The 17,416-nt window shown below is 40.4% G+C and overlaps 2 long non-coding RNA genes across 4 annotated transcripts in view; one reads left to right on the forward strand and one right to left on the reverse strand.

Moving 5' to 3' along the window:
• The window catches only part of LOC125625133 (uncharacterized), a 197,653-nt gene that overhangs the window by 52,176 nt on the left and 128,061 nt on the right, over positions 1-17,416 (forward strand). The gene's annotated exons all lie outside the window — the stretch shown is intronic.
• Positions 1-17,416, reverse strand: part of LOC125625141 (uncharacterized) — a 102,207-nt gene that overhangs the window by 50,977 nt on the left and 33,814 nt on the right. Inside the window, exons 2-3 of one of the 2 annotated variants that reach the window (XR_012665666.1) lie at positions 1,695-2,530; positions 147-749 (exon numbers count right to left, since the gene is read on the reverse strand). The exons of the other annotated variant lie outside the window; for it this stretch is intronic. This is a non-coding gene — a long non-coding RNA (uncharacterized LOC125625141). Of the gene's footprint in view, positions 1-146; positions 750-1,694; positions 2,531-17,416 lie in introns of those variants that run through there. 2 annotated transcript variants of the gene reach the window in all.

The following is a 17,416-nucleotide window of genomic DNA, read 5'->3' on the forward strand; positions in this document are numbered from 1 at the left end:
AATGGCCAGGCTATGGTGTGAAAGTTGTGTTTGTTTCTCCTTAATGGATTCCCCCCCCTCAACTCCCGGTTTCACTCTACTTTCCTGTAAGCTAAGCACCCTCCCCCTCCCCCCTTCGATCACTGCTTGCAGAGGCAATAAAGTCATTGTTGTTTCACATTCATGCATTCTTTATTTATTCATCACACAAATAGGGGGATAACTGCCAAGGTAGCCTGGGAGGGGTGGTGGAGGAGGGAAGCACCGGGTGAGGTGATGGAGGAGGGAAGGACGAGGCCACACAGCACTTATTGAATGCCAGCCTTCTGTTGCTTGGACAATCCTCTGAGGTGGAGTGGCTGGGTGGCTGGAAGCCCCCACACCTCATTCTTGGGCGTCTGGGTGAGGAGGCTATGGAACTTGGGGAGGAGGGCAATTGGTTACACGGGGGCTGTAGCAGAGGTCTGTGTTTCTGCTGCCTTTCCTGCACTCAACCATACACTGGAGCATATGAGTTTGATCCTCCAGCAGCCTGAGCATTGACTCCTGCCTTCTTTCAGCAAGCTGACGCCACCTACCATCTTCAGTCCGCCACCTCTCCTCGTGGTCATATTGTGTTTTCCTGCACTCTGAGATTGTCTGCCTCCACGTATTTTGCTGTGCTCTGTCAGTGTGGGAGGACAGCATGAGGTCAGAGAACATTTCATCACGAGTGCATTTTTTTTGCCTTCTAATCTTCACTAGCCTGTGGGAAGGAGAAACATATGCAGCTGGTGGAGGGGAAAAAAGGGAGAGTGGTAGTTAAAAAGACACATTTTATAGAACAATGGATACACTCTTTCATGGTAAACCTTGCTGTTAACATTACATAGCACATGTACTTTCATTATAAGGTCGCATTTTGCCTCTTATTGAGGGTATGTCAGTTTGGTGTGAGAGATCACTCACGCAGGGCCGGGCAGCAGAATTCAGCTTGCAGGCAGCCATGGTAAGCCACAGTCTTTTGGCTTCTTTAGCCTTTGTAACATGTGGGAATGGTTTCAAACAGCAGCACCCTCATTTCCCATACGAAGTACCTGTTGGGTTGGCCATTAAAAATGGGTTGGCAATTTAAAAGGAGGGGCTGCGGTTTCCGGGTTCACGTGCAGCAGAAACCCAACTAACCCCCCAACACACACACACACACACAAGTCTCTGGGATGCTGGCTTCACCCCTCCCCACACCATGTGGCTAACAGCAGGGAAGATTTCTGTTCAGTCACAGGCAAACAGCCCAGCAGGAACGGGCACCTCCGAATGTCCACTTACTAAAACCACCCAATTTCAACCAGGTGACCATGAATGATATCAGTCTCCTCAGGGTAACACAGAGAGATAAAGAACGGATGTTGTTTGAATGCCAGCAAACACCGGGACCATATGCTGCAATGCTTTGTTCTGCAATGATTCCCAACTACGTGCTACTGGCCTGGCGAGGTAAAGTATCCTACCATGGAGGACAGAATAAGGCTGCCCTCCCCAGAAACCTTTTGCAAAGGCTTTGGGAGTACATCCAGGAGTGCTTTATGGAGATGTCCCTGGAGGATTTCTGCTCCATCCCCAGACACATTAACAGACTTTTCCAGTAGCTGTACTGGCCGCAAATGCCAGGGCAAATTAATCATTAAACACGCTTGCTTTTAAACCATGTATAATATTTACAAAGGTACACTCACCAAAGGTCCCTTCTCCGCCTTCAGGATCCGGGAACCCGCCTTGGGTGGGTTCGGGGGGTACTGGCTCCAGGTCCAGGGTGATAAACAGATCTTCGCTATTGACCAGTTTCTCTGCTTCCTTGCTGTGAGCTATCTACAGACACCTCATCATCATCTTCCTCATGCCCAAAACCTGCTTCCATGCTGCCTCCCACTCCTTGGATGGAGTCAAAGCACAGGATTGGGGTAGTGGTGGCTGCATCCCCTAGAATGGCATGCAGCTCATCACAGCAGTGGCATGTCTGGGGCTCTGAACCAGAGCGGCTGTTTGCCTCTCTGGTTTTTTGGTAGGCTTGCCTGAGCTCCTTAATTTTCCCCGTGGCACTGCTGCGGGTCCCTGGTATAGCTTCTGTCCTTCTTGCCATTGGAGATTTTTAAAAATATTTTGGCATTTCATCTTTTCAAACAGAGTTCTGCCAGCACGGATTCATCTCCCCATACAGCAATCAGATCCCGTACCTCCCGCTCGGTCCATGCTGGAGCTCTTCGGCGATTCTGGGACTGCGTGGTCTCCTGTGATGATGAGCTCTGCATGGTGACCTGTGCAGATGAGCTCGCCACACTAGCCAAACAGGAAATGAGATTCAAAAGTTCATGGGCCTTTTCCTGTATACCTGGCCAGTGCATCTGAGTGGAGAGTGCTGTCCAGAGCGGTCACAACTGAGCACTCTGGGATAGCTCCCGGAGGCCAACACCATCAAATTGCGTCCACAGTACCCCAAATTCGACCCGGTAAGGCTGATTTCAGCGCTAATCCCCTCGTCGGGGGTGGAGTAAAGAAATCGATTTTAAGAGCCCTTTAAGTCAAAAAAAAAAAAAGGGTTTCGTCGTGTGAACAGGTGCAGGGTTAAATCAAGATAACACTGCTAAATTCGACCTAAACACGTAGTGTAGATCAGGCCTTAATCTTTGTTTCTGTGGCTGTGGAGAGACTTCCCTTTTGATCTGAGGATCACCACAGAATAAACTTTTTTTTTTCAAACAACATTTAAAAAACCTTTCTGTTTCAGAAGGGTTTTAGTATTTCACCTTCATTTTAAGTATGGTTTTATACTGATTTTGATTGTTTTAATCTTGTATCTTTGAAGTCATTTATCTGTATTTCTTTAATTATAAAGTGTCTAAGATACTAGATAAGTGATAAGTATATATTACTGTTACGTATTCTTGTATTCTTCTGATACAAGCTTGAACATGCATTCAACAAAGAGGATTTTGTCCTACTGCTTTATACTATTTGTTGCCATTTTTCATGTGCCAAAAATTTGCAGAACCAATAAAATGTTAATTATAAGATGAAATAGGCCACTATACAAGTACCTACTTTCGATAGCACAGGAAAATGGTGAACTCAATGACAAACTCATAAGCAGAACTGGAAAGGCATGAACTACATGGAGAGAAGTGAGCATAATGATCTGCAATAGGAGAATGCCTATCCAATTGAAAAGTAATATCTACAAGATGCTAATTAGTCCTGCGCTTTGTTATGGCTCCAAATGCTGGGCACTGAAGAAGAAACAGGAGCAGATCTTGAATACAGTGGAAATGAAAATATTCCGATGAGTGCTTGGAGTTACAAGGATGGACTATGTTTGGAAAGAACAAATTAGGGGAAGTGTGAAGATGATACCCATGATAGAAAAATGGAGGGAATCCAGATGGCTTGGGCATGAGAAAAGAATATTGGTAGACTATATAGGAAACAGGATGATAAACTTAAAAGTGGAGGATAAGAGAAGGATTGGAAGACCTAAAACTAAATGGATGGATAGATCTATATAAAAGGATGTGAGAAACTCCACAGCTAATGAGGAACTGCTTCAAGACACACTGGAATGGAAAAAAAGGACTCAAAGAACCAATCCCATATAGATGGGACCAAGGCTAGGAGTAGAGAAATAGCCCAGTATACAGAAGCAGAGAAAGAAACCTTTACCAACAAATAGTGACAATACTTGCAGATACAGGTATTTAACAATTTTTAATGGCTAGCAGTCCAGCATCAGTGGCGATGGGCAAGGTAATTTAAATAAGATAAAAACTGACCCAAACCTTCTCCCAAAACTTGAACTGAATTTTGTTGGAGGTTCATAAAGTTTTATATATGTGTGTGGACAACCTCACGCATAGGCATTGGTGCCAAGTCTACCTAATATATACACACACATAATGTATATCACCCTAGAGACTGTTCATGCTGCATTTCTAATCGGATCCAAGCATGAAGTAGTAGAAATCTTTTGAGAAAACCTATATTCTCATGAAATTTTCAACCCAATTTGGTAGACACAAGGTGTCATAAGAGATATTTATCTCAACTTTAACTAACCTATATCTGGGTAGTAGTCATCTGAACAGAACCACTGAGCCTTTTGGCGATTTGGACATCACTCGTCTCCATCACCTAGTATCTTACTATTCTGTTATTTCACAAATGGCTAACATGACAGTAAGAAAAGGAAATACACAGATAAGATGTTATGCAGAGCTTCAAGCAAAGATTACAGTTTCCCCCCATGTGTTTTAATTTTTTCCTGTACAAGCTGAACAGCTGATTAGAAGCATGAACCCAAGATCCGATCTCAGCTTTGACTTACTTTTCCTGGGCAAAGTTTCCAAGGTTGAATTTGCTAAAATCGGTGACATCTAACGTTACCTGGATCTAATTCATGTTGTTCATTTTACTGTTAACCAAGGGAGAGATTCAGTGGAAGTTACTGTCCCTCTGTTACACAATAATTCAGCCCAACTAGAAAATCTGTTATTTAGGAGATAATTTTAGTTTGCATTTGACGTTACAAGGCAATAAATGACTCGTTTCTGTATCCTCAGAGTTTACCTTGCACATTTATGAGGCCATTTATCGCCCAGTGTACTTAGAACTAAGTTAAATGATCACTACTGTAAAAAAACGTGTTTTATTCATCCCTTTCTTTATTTTTTTATTTCTCTTCCCTCCCCTTCAGCTGCCAGATCTGCTGAAAAGCTTATTTTCTTCGTGTTGCTTTTCCAGTAGAGTTAGAGCAAATCATATTAAAGGAGCAAAACATTTTGCATGTTAATGGCTACTGGGTTTTATTAGCTACTTGATTTTAATTGGTTAAAATTTTGTAGTTTCTTTTTCCCTTGGGGGGAAAAATGTGCTCTTGCTACCATCAATTTTGTTAAAAGGATAATTAATTGCTGTAATATATAAAGTGAAGTGGTTCACTTACTAAAATACTCTATTCTGGAGCCTAACCAGCTTACAATATCCTATTATGTGTAAATCACCCAAACTTCAGATTCCCTCATATACGTGGCAAATAACATGTTTGGTGTGCAGTTCCCTTTTGCTTTCCTTCAAGAAACATGAATAGAATGAATGACATGGGTAGGGATTGGATAGTTTGCTATGTAGATTGATATGAGAAGTTTCTTTTGAAATGCAAAAAATGACACATCCCTCATAATTCTTCATTGTATGGTACTGTCTTATAATATATGTCAATATGGCACAGGGTGCAGTTTCATGACTTCACTGTGTGTTAAACACACCCAGCACCTCACAGGATTGGACCTTTTTTCTGTACACCAGTGGTTCTCAAACTTTTTTTCCGTGGACCATTGAAAATTGCTAAGGGTCTCGGCAGACCACTTAATGATCTTTCCAAATGTTGTTTGTACCATTAGCTAACTATTGTAAAGTGCTTTGGATAAAAGTGCTATATAAAAAAAATAATAATAAACTTTTTTTGTTCTACAAATAAAAGCACACAACTCGTATTTTAATATCAGTAGTCTTACTTTTATAATATGATGGATGTGTCCTCTCTCCCCTCCTGTGGCAGCCCCCAACTGGGGATGGGAAGGGGGGGGTCTCTCCCTCTCTCCCCCACTGCAGCAGCCCCTGAACTAGGGCTGGGAAGGAGGGAGTGGGGTCTCTCCCCCACCACAGCAGCCACAGAGATGAGGCTGGGAAGGAGAGCCGTCTCTCCCTCGCAGTCACCATCTTGGAGCTGGGGAAAGTCGCCTCTTTCTTTGGCCGCCGCAGCCCTGCACATCCCAAATTCCCTCCACCCCCTCTTCTCACCCCACTGCCCCCTCCAACATACCGCCAAGGCCACTACCTCACCTTACATGTGCATCTTCTCCAGGGTCCTGGCACCTAATTAGCGGAGCCATGCCTGCACGGCTCCACTAATGAGGTGGGTGGCCCTTCATTCTTTTGTGTGCGGCTGCCCAGGCATGCACCTTAGAGGGAACTATCCGCGGATCACCTGAATGGAGTGGGGTCCGCAGACCACAGTTTGAGAACCTCTGCTGTACACCATTGATACTGGCAAAGCATCAAAGCTGGTTAAGTTGTCCAAACATGAAGTTTCATGCCTAACTAACCTGATAAGGGGCATTTATGTGCTCACGGGGCTTTCAAAAAGGTGCTAGGTGGCTGTGCACCTTGGGAAGATATTGCATGCCTATTTGGGCATTGTGGGGATAGCTATGGGGTTAGGTGCTGTACAGGGATTTTTCTAATGGTGTCGGAAGGAACCTAACAAGAATTAAGGTGCATAACAGGCTATCTAAGATTTTAGATGCTGGTGTCGAGGCTGTGTTGCAGAGGCTGCTTGTAGAGTAATCCCACCCTCTGAGAGTAGAAAGATGGACAGTCCAAGAAACACAGACAGAGGTATTAAAATGATTTTTTATCTAATAAAGGTGTAAAGAGGGGTAAGGATGGGGATTGCAAAGATGTGTACTACTACCCCAGCTGGAAATTATACTGCCAGCTCGAAGGGTAGACATACCACACACTGTATACTCATGCACACACACACACTGTATACTCATGCACTGTCTACTCAGCTGTGGGGTGACGGTTTATCAGTCCTGTCCCCCTGTTCCATGATGAGCTGTCTGCTGGGCTGACTGGAGCACCGATGTCTCTCCTTGGAAAACAGCCTTTTGGCTTTCTTCTTCCCTTCAGCCCCCTAGCTGGAGCTCCTCTCTCCAGCCTCTGTACATTCAGTTTCCTTCTCCTTTACCTCATTGTGGAGTGTCCACCACTGTTGATTAATTTCCTCCAGCTCTCTGGAGCCCACAGTGTTTACATCTCTGTCCCTAATCTCTGCTTATGGCTTACCCACAGGTAAGCAGATCTGTCCCTGAAGGGGAAGGTGTTGTGCTGCTGAAAAATTTAGTATCAATATTTTGACTTTTTCCTGGAAGGGAGAAAAAGTCACCTTCCTTCTGGACTCATTCAGATTCAGGTTTAGTAAATGGCAACAGCAAAGCAAACTTCCTTGGTTTCCCCTGCCCTTGTTATCAAGTAGCTCTTATCTGAGTTAGAGCCACTGCCGGTTTTGATATTTACAGGCTAAAGAGGTTCTTTTCACAGCACTGACAGCCAGCAAGTACAGGAAGCTAATTTGTAAAACCAGGTCTTTATTTAACCATGCTATTTAGAGTAACACAACACACTATTTATAATTATACATCAGGTAAAATTGAGAGTCAGACAGAGCCTTTCAACTGCTCTAATGCAACTCATAGAAATCCTTTCCATGGGGATCTGATGATGAGGCACTTCGGTAACACCTTCCCCATTTCCAGATGCTGCCTATTTTGTCACTCACAATTATAGATGCTTTTTGACATGCTCGTTTCTTTGTGTAGATGGCAGTGACTTTAAGTCAGTAAATTTGTCTTTGCAGATCAGTCCACTATGACAAATGTAGCATTAAATGTATGTGATTCAATTCTGAACATTATTACTACGTTCATGGGAAATGTTTCTATTATGAATACTCTTATATTTTGTCAAATGCAAAGTGCTCACAAAAGAGCTAGTGTGATGGTGTGTGTGTGTGTGTGTGTGTGTGTAAATGAAGAGAATATGCTTCAAAAACTTTTATATATAAAGCATGTATATCTATATATAAAGAGAATAAGCTTCAAAAGTACTTTTGAAGATAACATACTGGCAGCGTTACCTATTTTATTTTAATAATGCCTCCCTACTAATATCAAACACACACTCCACAGTGCACCTCATGCAATGTATACTGTTTTAATCACCATATTTAATTAGATTGGAAAAGCAGGCATGTGCTAGCAATACATTATCTCATTACATTAGATTAGCATCAGTATATAACTTTAGCAACAATTCAAGCTCCGTGAAAGGTCTTTAAAAAAAGAAAGTGAAATGGGTGAATTTTGGTTTATGTGATGATTCGCTGAAGGGAATAAGAACCACTTTGGCCACAGCAATGTTGCCAACCCCACCCCCACGATAGTTTTCTCTTATGCCATAAGCTCTTTGTGTGCAAAATGAAGTTGTTCCATATTGGACAAAGGCAATTAAAGAAAAGATACAGTACAAATGTTCAAGAAGAGCCAGTAACTATTCAATAATTGTCTTTAAACATCCACATCTATATCTTCAACATATTTTCATAAGGGACCTTCTAAAATAGCTAGAAAAGCTCAAGAAATCTCCTTAAAAACCTTTATTCTGTAGCCAAGGCGATAAAAAGAGGCACACAGAGAAAAAGGTAGACCATGATCTTGGAAGTGACTCTATACAGGGTGGAGGTTAATTATTGTCTTGACTGTTAACAAAGATGATTTACTTTTTAATTATTTTATTTTATTATTTATTTTTTGTTACTATGTAAGCAGTAACTTGTTACTGCATTGGTCCTACTGTGATCCTGGCTTTCAGTGGTAGGATCATGATGATGGTGAGACATTCCAATTCTCTGATCTAGCAACTTCCGCATGGTACTGCCCCGAGAGGAAAAACTTTACAAGTGTCTCTGCGTGGTACGGGTGGTTAGCTCCCCTGGAGTAGTACCAGCTATTGAGAGGATGAGCCATGGAAGCAGGTGTTCAGATACTACTGGTTCAGTGGTTCAAAAATGGAGATGGGGCAACAAGTAATGGAGCCAGTTGGGGGGAGCCCAAGGGTCACACACTCACCTCCATGTGCTCATCTAGATTGGGGAGTAATTCTCAATAGGGGCTGTGCTGTCCTGTGCTAGTATTTTGGTCCCCACTGTGGTAACAGAAGTAACCTATTAATTATTTGTATTGAGTTCTTGATGTACAGGGTGTTTTACAGCAGTACAATAAACCTAAGGCAATGTATTTCCTCCAATGCTTTATAATGTGTTCAGTAGGGGTTGCCTGTATCTCTCTTTCTGGTGTAAAGTAAATTAATTACATAATAGGGCCAGATCCTCAGCTGGGTTCAAATTGGCACAGCTCCATTGAAGTCAATTGGGCTACACTGATTTTACATCAGCCACGGTATCAGCCTATAGTTTCGAGCTGTTGAGTGGTTTTTGGAAACGGCCACATAATTTGTGGTACCTGGTATCACCCAAAGAGCTAAGAAAAGAACTTTAAAATTCCAGAAATAAGATGAGGCTAGGGAGCCATTATAACTGCTGTATATATCAGTTGCAGTTTCATTACAACAAAAAAATAGGTGTGATTAAGAGAAGGTACAGTAGCATGAAAACATTCAGGAACCAACTGCTACTGAGCAGTTGCATTCCTGAACACAGACATGAATTTTTTGTCATGTCTCTGTACTCTGTAATTAAATTTTCATTGAATGGCTGGGTCTGACTATTATAATGTGATCACTTTCACTCTTGTGTGTAATTGATTAGAACAATAATGAGTTTCAATGAACAGGACCCCCCCCATAATGAACTCCAAGGAATTTCTAGGACAAAAATTCATTCTAGAGGATGGCAGACATAAAGACATATTGTCGTTAGCACAAGCTCTGGGCACACCTATGTATAAATAACAAATATATCACAGGGAAATGTCAGATGCTGCAGCACTGCATGATGTGGAGCTAATCTGCATACCAGTATGTTGGAAGAAAAGCGGTCTTAAAAATGACGCTCAGTGAGCTATTCACAGAGAACAATTTATCTGGTGAACATAGCTCCTCTTCTACTTGTGATTTATTCACAGACAGATCTAAATGTTCATGAATTTATTATTCACTCATGAAGTATATGAGTACAACATATCAGCCTGAAGTTTGGTTTGGGACTATAAACCGTGATTATATTTTTTGAGTATTTGTGCTTGGTTAGGTAAACTACATAGTATTGTTTCTGATCTCTGAGTGGACGACACAAAGAGCTTTCAGGATGGGTACCAAACATCTCCTCCAGTACAAATATTTCAAAACGTTCTCATTCCTTGAACATCATACCTAACAAAAATCTACTTGTGTTGAGCAAGTCTTTGCAGAAAATGAGTAAGAGAGGTTGCAAATACGGTCAAAGATAATTCATAGTTTATATTTGAACAAATGTTTGCAGTTTTCATCCAGCTCTAGTAAAGAACCAATGCATAAGATAGATCACATGTACTAGGTTTATGGCTTCTTCCACTGGTGATGTTGGCACTACATTATATAAGACTGTATACAATTCTGGTCAAGTAAACTGTACCAGAGTTTCAGAAGATCCTGTGATGTCCAAATTGATGGAAGTTTTACTCTCCAGACATTTTAAATAAATAACCTCTCACCCCTGTTGGTAAAACCAGTTTACTAGAATACTGGAGGTCAAAAAATGTCCTGCTGCAGGAATGTTTCAGTGTTCCTAAAATGAGCTATTGCAGAATTTCAGTTCTGTGAAAACTTGCAATTTTTTGGCTTTTAGAACTGCTTCAGCATGAAAAAAATTCTGAAAACTTTTTTTTTTCCACAGAAGAAATATTCAGTTTTCTGGGCAGCTCTACATTTTCCTTATTAATTAATCAGCCATTGTGGGGAATAAATTTAGAAAAAGGTCAAGAACTGAATGCAACATCAGCTAAAATATTGCCTCACATAACATCCTTTTTTATCACCTAAAATTGTGCACTCCTAATGAATTTTTTTAAATAACCACACCTTGTTATAATATATTTCTTTTACTGATTGTAAATTACCCAGCATACAGTGAAACCTGACTTAAGACCGCTCTCAGTGGACTTGCTAAAATTGTTTGCAAAATGGAAGTGGTCTTCTGCTAAATGAGAAGCAGAATTATATTCATTGATAGAGCTAGTTGGAATTTTTAATTTTCTGTGGAAAATTTTGACTTTTCTTTGAAAAACCAAAACTTATAAATTTTCGTTTTTAGCCACAAATTTTTGGTTCAATGATGAAAAGTAAAAAAAATTTAGAGGAAAGCAGACACTTTCTGTGACATTTTTAATTAAAACTCCAGTTTCCTGTTTTGAAAATAAATCAATAAAAATCTTAAGTACATTTGTAGATATTTTGGGGGGAATCTCTTAAGGCTGGAAGCTGGTTGCTGGGAAGTTGGGGGTAGAGATTAAAGATAATGTTTGTATGGCCCCCAAACTAAATGAATATTTTGCCTCATTTTTCAGTAAAAATGATAATGTAGAACATGGAGGAAACTGTAGGATGGCTAATGGGAATGAGTGTATAGAAATAGAAATTACCACATCCAAGGAACTCAGGAACTTAATGAGCTGAAATCAGAAAGATGAATTAAAACTGGAAGTGCTACAGAGAAGGACTACTAGGAATACAGTGCCTGTCTTATGAGTGGATATTGTAAGAGTTTGGTTTGTTTAGCCTAGCAAAGCAAAGGCTGAGAGCAGATATGATTGCTCTCTATAAACACAACAGGAGGGTAAACATCAGGGAGGGAGAAGAGCTGTTAGGCTAAAGGACAAATTTGGCACAACAACAAATGGGTATAAACTGGCCATGAATAAATTTAGGTGTAAATTAGAAGAAGGTTTCTATCCAGAGGAGGGCGGTCTTGGAACAGCATTCTAATAGGAGTGGTAGGGGCTGTCACACTTTTAGGGTAACTGCACCAATATTTCTCCTCTGTGGTCCACCAAGGACATCCACTTTAGGCTTCTGGCTCCCAACCACCAACTCTCCTGGGCAGAGACTCACATCTTTCTCCCTCCTGGCCAGTGATTTTAGGGCATCACAACTCCCTGATTTACACTGTGATATCCTCAGCAAGCCAGAATGCCTAAAAAGGCCAGAGCCTGTGCATTGCTTTCTCTCTGAAGGCTATGGCCAGTGTAGTGTCCCCAGTTATAAGTTACCGCACAGTTCCTTCTAAGAAAGCACATTTATTCATAAGGTAAAAGCATTGCAGAGAAAACATATTTGAACAATAAAAGAACCTAAACACATACTGAAAAGCCTACCAGAGGCCTCCCCACTCCAACCTAGGGCTCTGGTAGGTTTTAGTTCTTCAAAACCCACAATTGAGTTTTCACCATGGTTACAAGTCCATCAGTCTTAGATTCAGAACCGAACAAGGGGTGTGCAGATCAGCCATTTTTTTATGCACTTTGGTCCTTTGATCTTGGCCTTCTCTTACAGGTAATCAGCAGACAATTGCCCTCAAGGTGTAGTTTCAAAAGGCTGTTTTTTTGCATTAACCTCTCCTTAGTGATTCTCCAGGAAATCCACTTAACACTTATTGTCACCAAAGCTCATACTTATCTGGCACATTTTCAGTGTAGTCTTTTAAACTCCCAGGTCTCACATCTGTCACATCTGCCCCCTCAAGAGGTTACATACAATCCCAGGCCACAATAATACATAAACTTAGTACAATAAGGTCTTCCAAGGATATTGCAGGAAATTGCCATATCTATCACAGGGAGAAACAACCTAACTAGTTTTAAGATGGTGCTCGTTAAGTTTGTGAACAGAATTATATGATGGGTTTGCCTAATAGCAGGAGATTGAACTTGATGACCTGGGAGGTCCTTTCCAGTCATATGTCCTATGTTCCTATATTAGACTTCATATGTCCTATGTTCCTATATAAGACCAAATTGATAATTGCCGAGGTGCAAGGATCATGGTCTAATCTTATTAATGTGGAAATAGAATACAGCCCTGACTAGTGTTATATATTCCTGAGGCTTTTAAAAGGCCAATATTCCAAAGCTGAAAACAATCATGAACAAAACTGAGTAGAAGAAAAAATGTAAACAAAAGCATGTGAGTAATAATTGGGAATTAACTTTGCAATCATGAAAGAAGTTTTCTGTGGGTAAAAAAAATCATATTTAAGAGGGAAGGTGAAATCAAAAACTAAAAAATAGAAAAAAGAGACACTAATAGCAATGAGTACAAATTAGCAGTTAGAAATTGAGAGAATTGATAAGGAAAGCTAAAGATGTCAATGAAAAATCTATTGTCAATAACGGTAAGGACAATAAGAAAGAATTCTGTAAATATATTAAGCACAAATGGAATCCTATTAGTGGTATTGGTCTAGTTTTAGATAAGGATAATAAAATTGTCAATCAGGATGTAGAAAAGGAAGATGTATTCAATATTTATCTCTGTTCTGTATTTGGAAGGAAACATGATCATGCATTCATATACCATGATAATGAAATACTTTCTATTTCACCATTAACTAGGGAGGAGGTTAAACAGCAACTATTAAAGTAAAACATTTTTAAATAAGAAGGGCTGGAAAACTTGCACCAACCACATTAAAAGAATTGGTCAAGGAGCTCTCTGAACCATTAATGCTGACTTTTAACAAATCTTGTAACACTGGGAGGAGTTCCAGAGGACTGGGGAAAAAGCTATTATTATTCCAATATTTAAGAAGGGTAAATGGCAGTAACCTGGGCAACTATAGACCAGTTAGCTTGGCATCAGCCCTGAGCAAAATCACAAATAAGCTGATATGGGATACAATCAGTAAAGAACTGAAGGATAGTAACAAAATTAATGCCAGTCAACATGGTTTTATGGAAAATAGGTCTGTCAAACAAACAATGTAATTTTTATAAGATCCCAAGTTTGACTGATAAAAGTAATAGACTTCTATAAGCCGTTTGACTTAGTCTCACATGATATTCAGATTTTTAAAAATTAGCACTATTCAAAATCAAACTAACCCATACTCAATGGATTAAAAACTGGCTAACTGATCTCAAAATGCAAGTGTAAATGAGATGTCAAAGAAAGCATTTCTGGTGCGGTCCAACAGGGATCTGTCCGTGGCCCAATGCTATTCTTTACCTTTGTCTCTACTCTGGAAGAAAATTTAAACATCATTGGTGGAGTGGTAAATAATGATAAGGATGGGTTAGTTATGCAGATTGATCTGGATCTCTTGGTACAGTGGGTTCATTTGCACAACATATTTTAATACAGCTAACTGCAAAGTCATACATCTAGGAACAAAGAATGTAGGCCACACTTATGAGATGGGGATTCTATCCTGGAATGCCGTGACACTGAAAAGGATTTAGGGGTAACAACTGACCATGAGCTCCCAGTGCGACATTGTAGCTAAAAGGGCAGACACAATCCTTGGATGTATAAGCAGGGCAATATCATATACAGGTAGGACTGGAGGGGTGGAATTTTACCTTTGTATACAGCATTAGTGAAATCATCATTATAATACAGTTTCCAGTTCTAGTGTCCACAATTCAAAAAGGGATGTTGAAAAATTGGAAAGGGTTCAGAAAAGAGCTACGAGAACGATTCAAGATCTGGGAAGCATACCTATAGTGAAAGCTTAAGAAGATTAATCTATTTAGTATATCCAAGAGAAAGTTAAGATGTGACTTGATCAATGACTCTAAGTAGCTGCATGGGGGAAAGTTTTCTTATAGTAGACAGATCTTTAATCTAGCAAAATAGGCACAAAGAGATCCAATGGTTGGAAGATGAAGACAAACAAATTAAGACTAGAAATAAGAACTTTTTTAACACTGAAGGTAACTAACCATTGGAACAACTTACCTTCAGATACAGTGGAGTCTCCATCACTTAAAGTCTTTACATCAAGACTGGGTATCTTTTAAAAATAATACCCTATAACTAAAACAGAGGTTATGGTCTTGATATAGAATTTACTGGTTTCTATAGCCTGTGTTATGCAGAAGGTCAGACTAGAATACCGCAATGGTCACTTCTGGTCTTATAATCCAGGAATTGATGAATAACTCACCTCACACGACTTTTGATATTGTGTTCCAAAGTCTGATGAGAAGGCCAGAGAAAATATGTGAGATTTTTCCATCCTCAAATCCTAATCTGAAACCTAGCGCTAATTTGACTCCAACTACAAATCCCTGCCTAAAACTGACCCAGTCCTTACAAGTGTTCCTCAATCCATCTATAATTAAAATGATGCAAATCTACTGAGTTTGCTTCTCCTTCCCTAATCATTGTTAATAACTGTGCAATCAGGTAGCTATTTACAGTGAACAACCACCTTAGAAACAATGATACATATTTTCATGTGACAGTAAATGATGCTCTTTCTATTAATTACTGACATATACTCATATATATAGAAGACTTATAACCATATATATGTATCTCCCATAACAATCATGGCCTCCATGGACAGTTGTGTTCCACCAGAACAGTGAAGCTGTCAACCAGTAGTAGGAAATTTGTGAGTGCAGGAGAAAGAGCTAACTCAAGCACTGGACCTAGACTTAGAACTCTTTCCTGCAAATGATAAGCATGAGCATTGGCTTCACCCTTGCAGAGCTAAATGAGGTTAACATTTTCTTTGACTTAGGTTTCCCATAATAGTCTGTTCACACAGACTATTCTTCAAATAGTCTGTTCACACAGACCCTGTGATAAATGAAGGGGATGGGGATAGTTCCCTTTTATGAATACCCAGCCAGCCAGTTAGCTATAAAGTTTGTCTTGGTGGCTGTTCTCTGCTTGCTTTACCTGTAAAGGGTTAACAAAGTCCCCCAGGTAAAGGAAAGGGAGTGGGCACCTGACCAAAAGAGCCAAAGGGAGGGCTAGAACTTTTTAAAATTGGGAAAAAACTTCCCTTTGTTGGTGTGTTGTGGTTCTCCGGGAAAGAGCGGAGACACAGAGCACCAATGCTGTAAGCAGCTTTAAAACCAGATATGAAAAAGCATCAAATCATACCTCAACCCTACTTATCTTAAACCCCAAATATGTAAGTAATCAGGGAATGTCTAGTAAGATGCGATTAGGGTTATTTCTTTTATTTCTCATTGGCTTGTGGACTCTTCTGTGCTAACCCCAGATGCTTTTGTTTGCTTGTAACCTTTAAGCTGAACCCCCAAGAAAGCTATTTTGGGTGCTTAATTTTTGGAATTGCTCTTTTAAAATCTAGCAAAAGCCTAAGTTCCAGGTGTATTTTCTTTCTTTTTGTTTTTAATAAAATGTACCTTTTTTAAGAACAGGATTGGATTTTTGGTGTCCTAAGAGGGTTGTGCATATGTTGTTTATTAGCTGGTGGCAACAGCTAATTTCCTTTGTTTTCTTTCTCAGCTCTTCTGGGGGGGGGGGTTAAAGGGCTTGAGGGTACCCCACAGGAAGGAATTCCCAAGTGCACTTTCCTGGGTTCCAAAAAGGGGTTTTCCATTTGGGTGGTGGCAGCATTTACCAAGCCAAGGTCAGAAAAAAGCTGTAACCTTGGGAGTTTAATACACACCTGGAGTGGCCAGTATTAATTTTTAGAATCCTGCACTCGAAGTGCCAGAGTTGGGAATCAGCCTTGACAGACCCCCATTCAGGAAAGCACTTAAGCTTATGCTTAAATCTCGTTGACTTGAATGGGATTTAAGCACTGTCTTAAATTTAAGCATGTCTTTAAATGCTGTCCTGGGCCCCTGAATGTGATTATGCCTGTGCATGTAGTTAGGCATGTGTTTAAGTGCTTTCCTCGATTTGGTCATTGCATTGGGATCTATTCTTTAATTTGGTCACCATACAGGAGATGGGTGCGGAAGGGGGAAGAGAGAGGGGGAAATCTTTCTTTCAAGGTATTTCCTGAAAATAGAAAAGGGGAGGGGGAAGTGTTGTTGTTGTTCCTATTAATCTGGGAGGCGGTCAGATATTGTAGTGATGAGGACTATATAAGATGATACATAGATAGATAGATTCACGTCCGAGTTGCTATTGTTGTGTGTATCTGAATTGTACTGTAAGCTTCTCAGAACAGGGAAGTTGTTTTTTTGCAATACATCACTCTACAAAGCATAAATAAGAGTATTTCCAGTGTGGTGAATAATACATGAAGTTGAGGGAAAGAAGGTTGGCAAAGGAGGAACGGAGGAGGTGGGAGATTATGGTAATATTTTCCCAGTGCACAGAATTTTGTTTGGCTGGGGCAGCATATTTCAGGAGCTGTCCCCCTTCCACTAGATTCTTATTCTCTTTTCTACTTGAATTTCCTTGGAAATATTTCACTGTGCAGCTGTCAGCAGGGAATCCCTTGAAATCCATGGTTCCCCCATTCTCACTGGGGCAATAAGACCAGGATTTGAAGCCAAGAGGGGCTTTATTCAACTGCCACTCTTGCCTGAGCTCGTAGCAGAAAAATATGTATTATCTTAGAGATACATGCACTAATCTCCCAAGTGAGCATATAATCACATTGTCCTCTCCTTGTCCTTCCTCTCTTCTACCTTTCCCCTTGTTGCCATACCCTTGTGTTTATTGGCATATTAATTTAGGCCCCAATCTTGCAAATGGAGGAACTCATGCTGAGTTCAGTGGGACTACTCGTGAGGAGAAAGTTACTTACATGCATAATTATTTGCAGGATGGAGGCTTTAGGCCTCAATTCAATAAAGCACTTCTATGTGTTGAACTTCAAGCACATACTTAAGTGCAGCCCTACTCATCAAAGCAGTTT

The sequence above is a fragment of the Caretta caretta genome, chromosome 1, assembly GCF_965140235.1.
Source record: "Caretta caretta isolate rCarCar2 chromosome 1, rCarCar1.hap1, whole genome shotgun sequence".
NCBI lineage: Eukaryota > Metazoa > Chordata > Testudines > Cheloniidae > Caretta > Caretta caretta.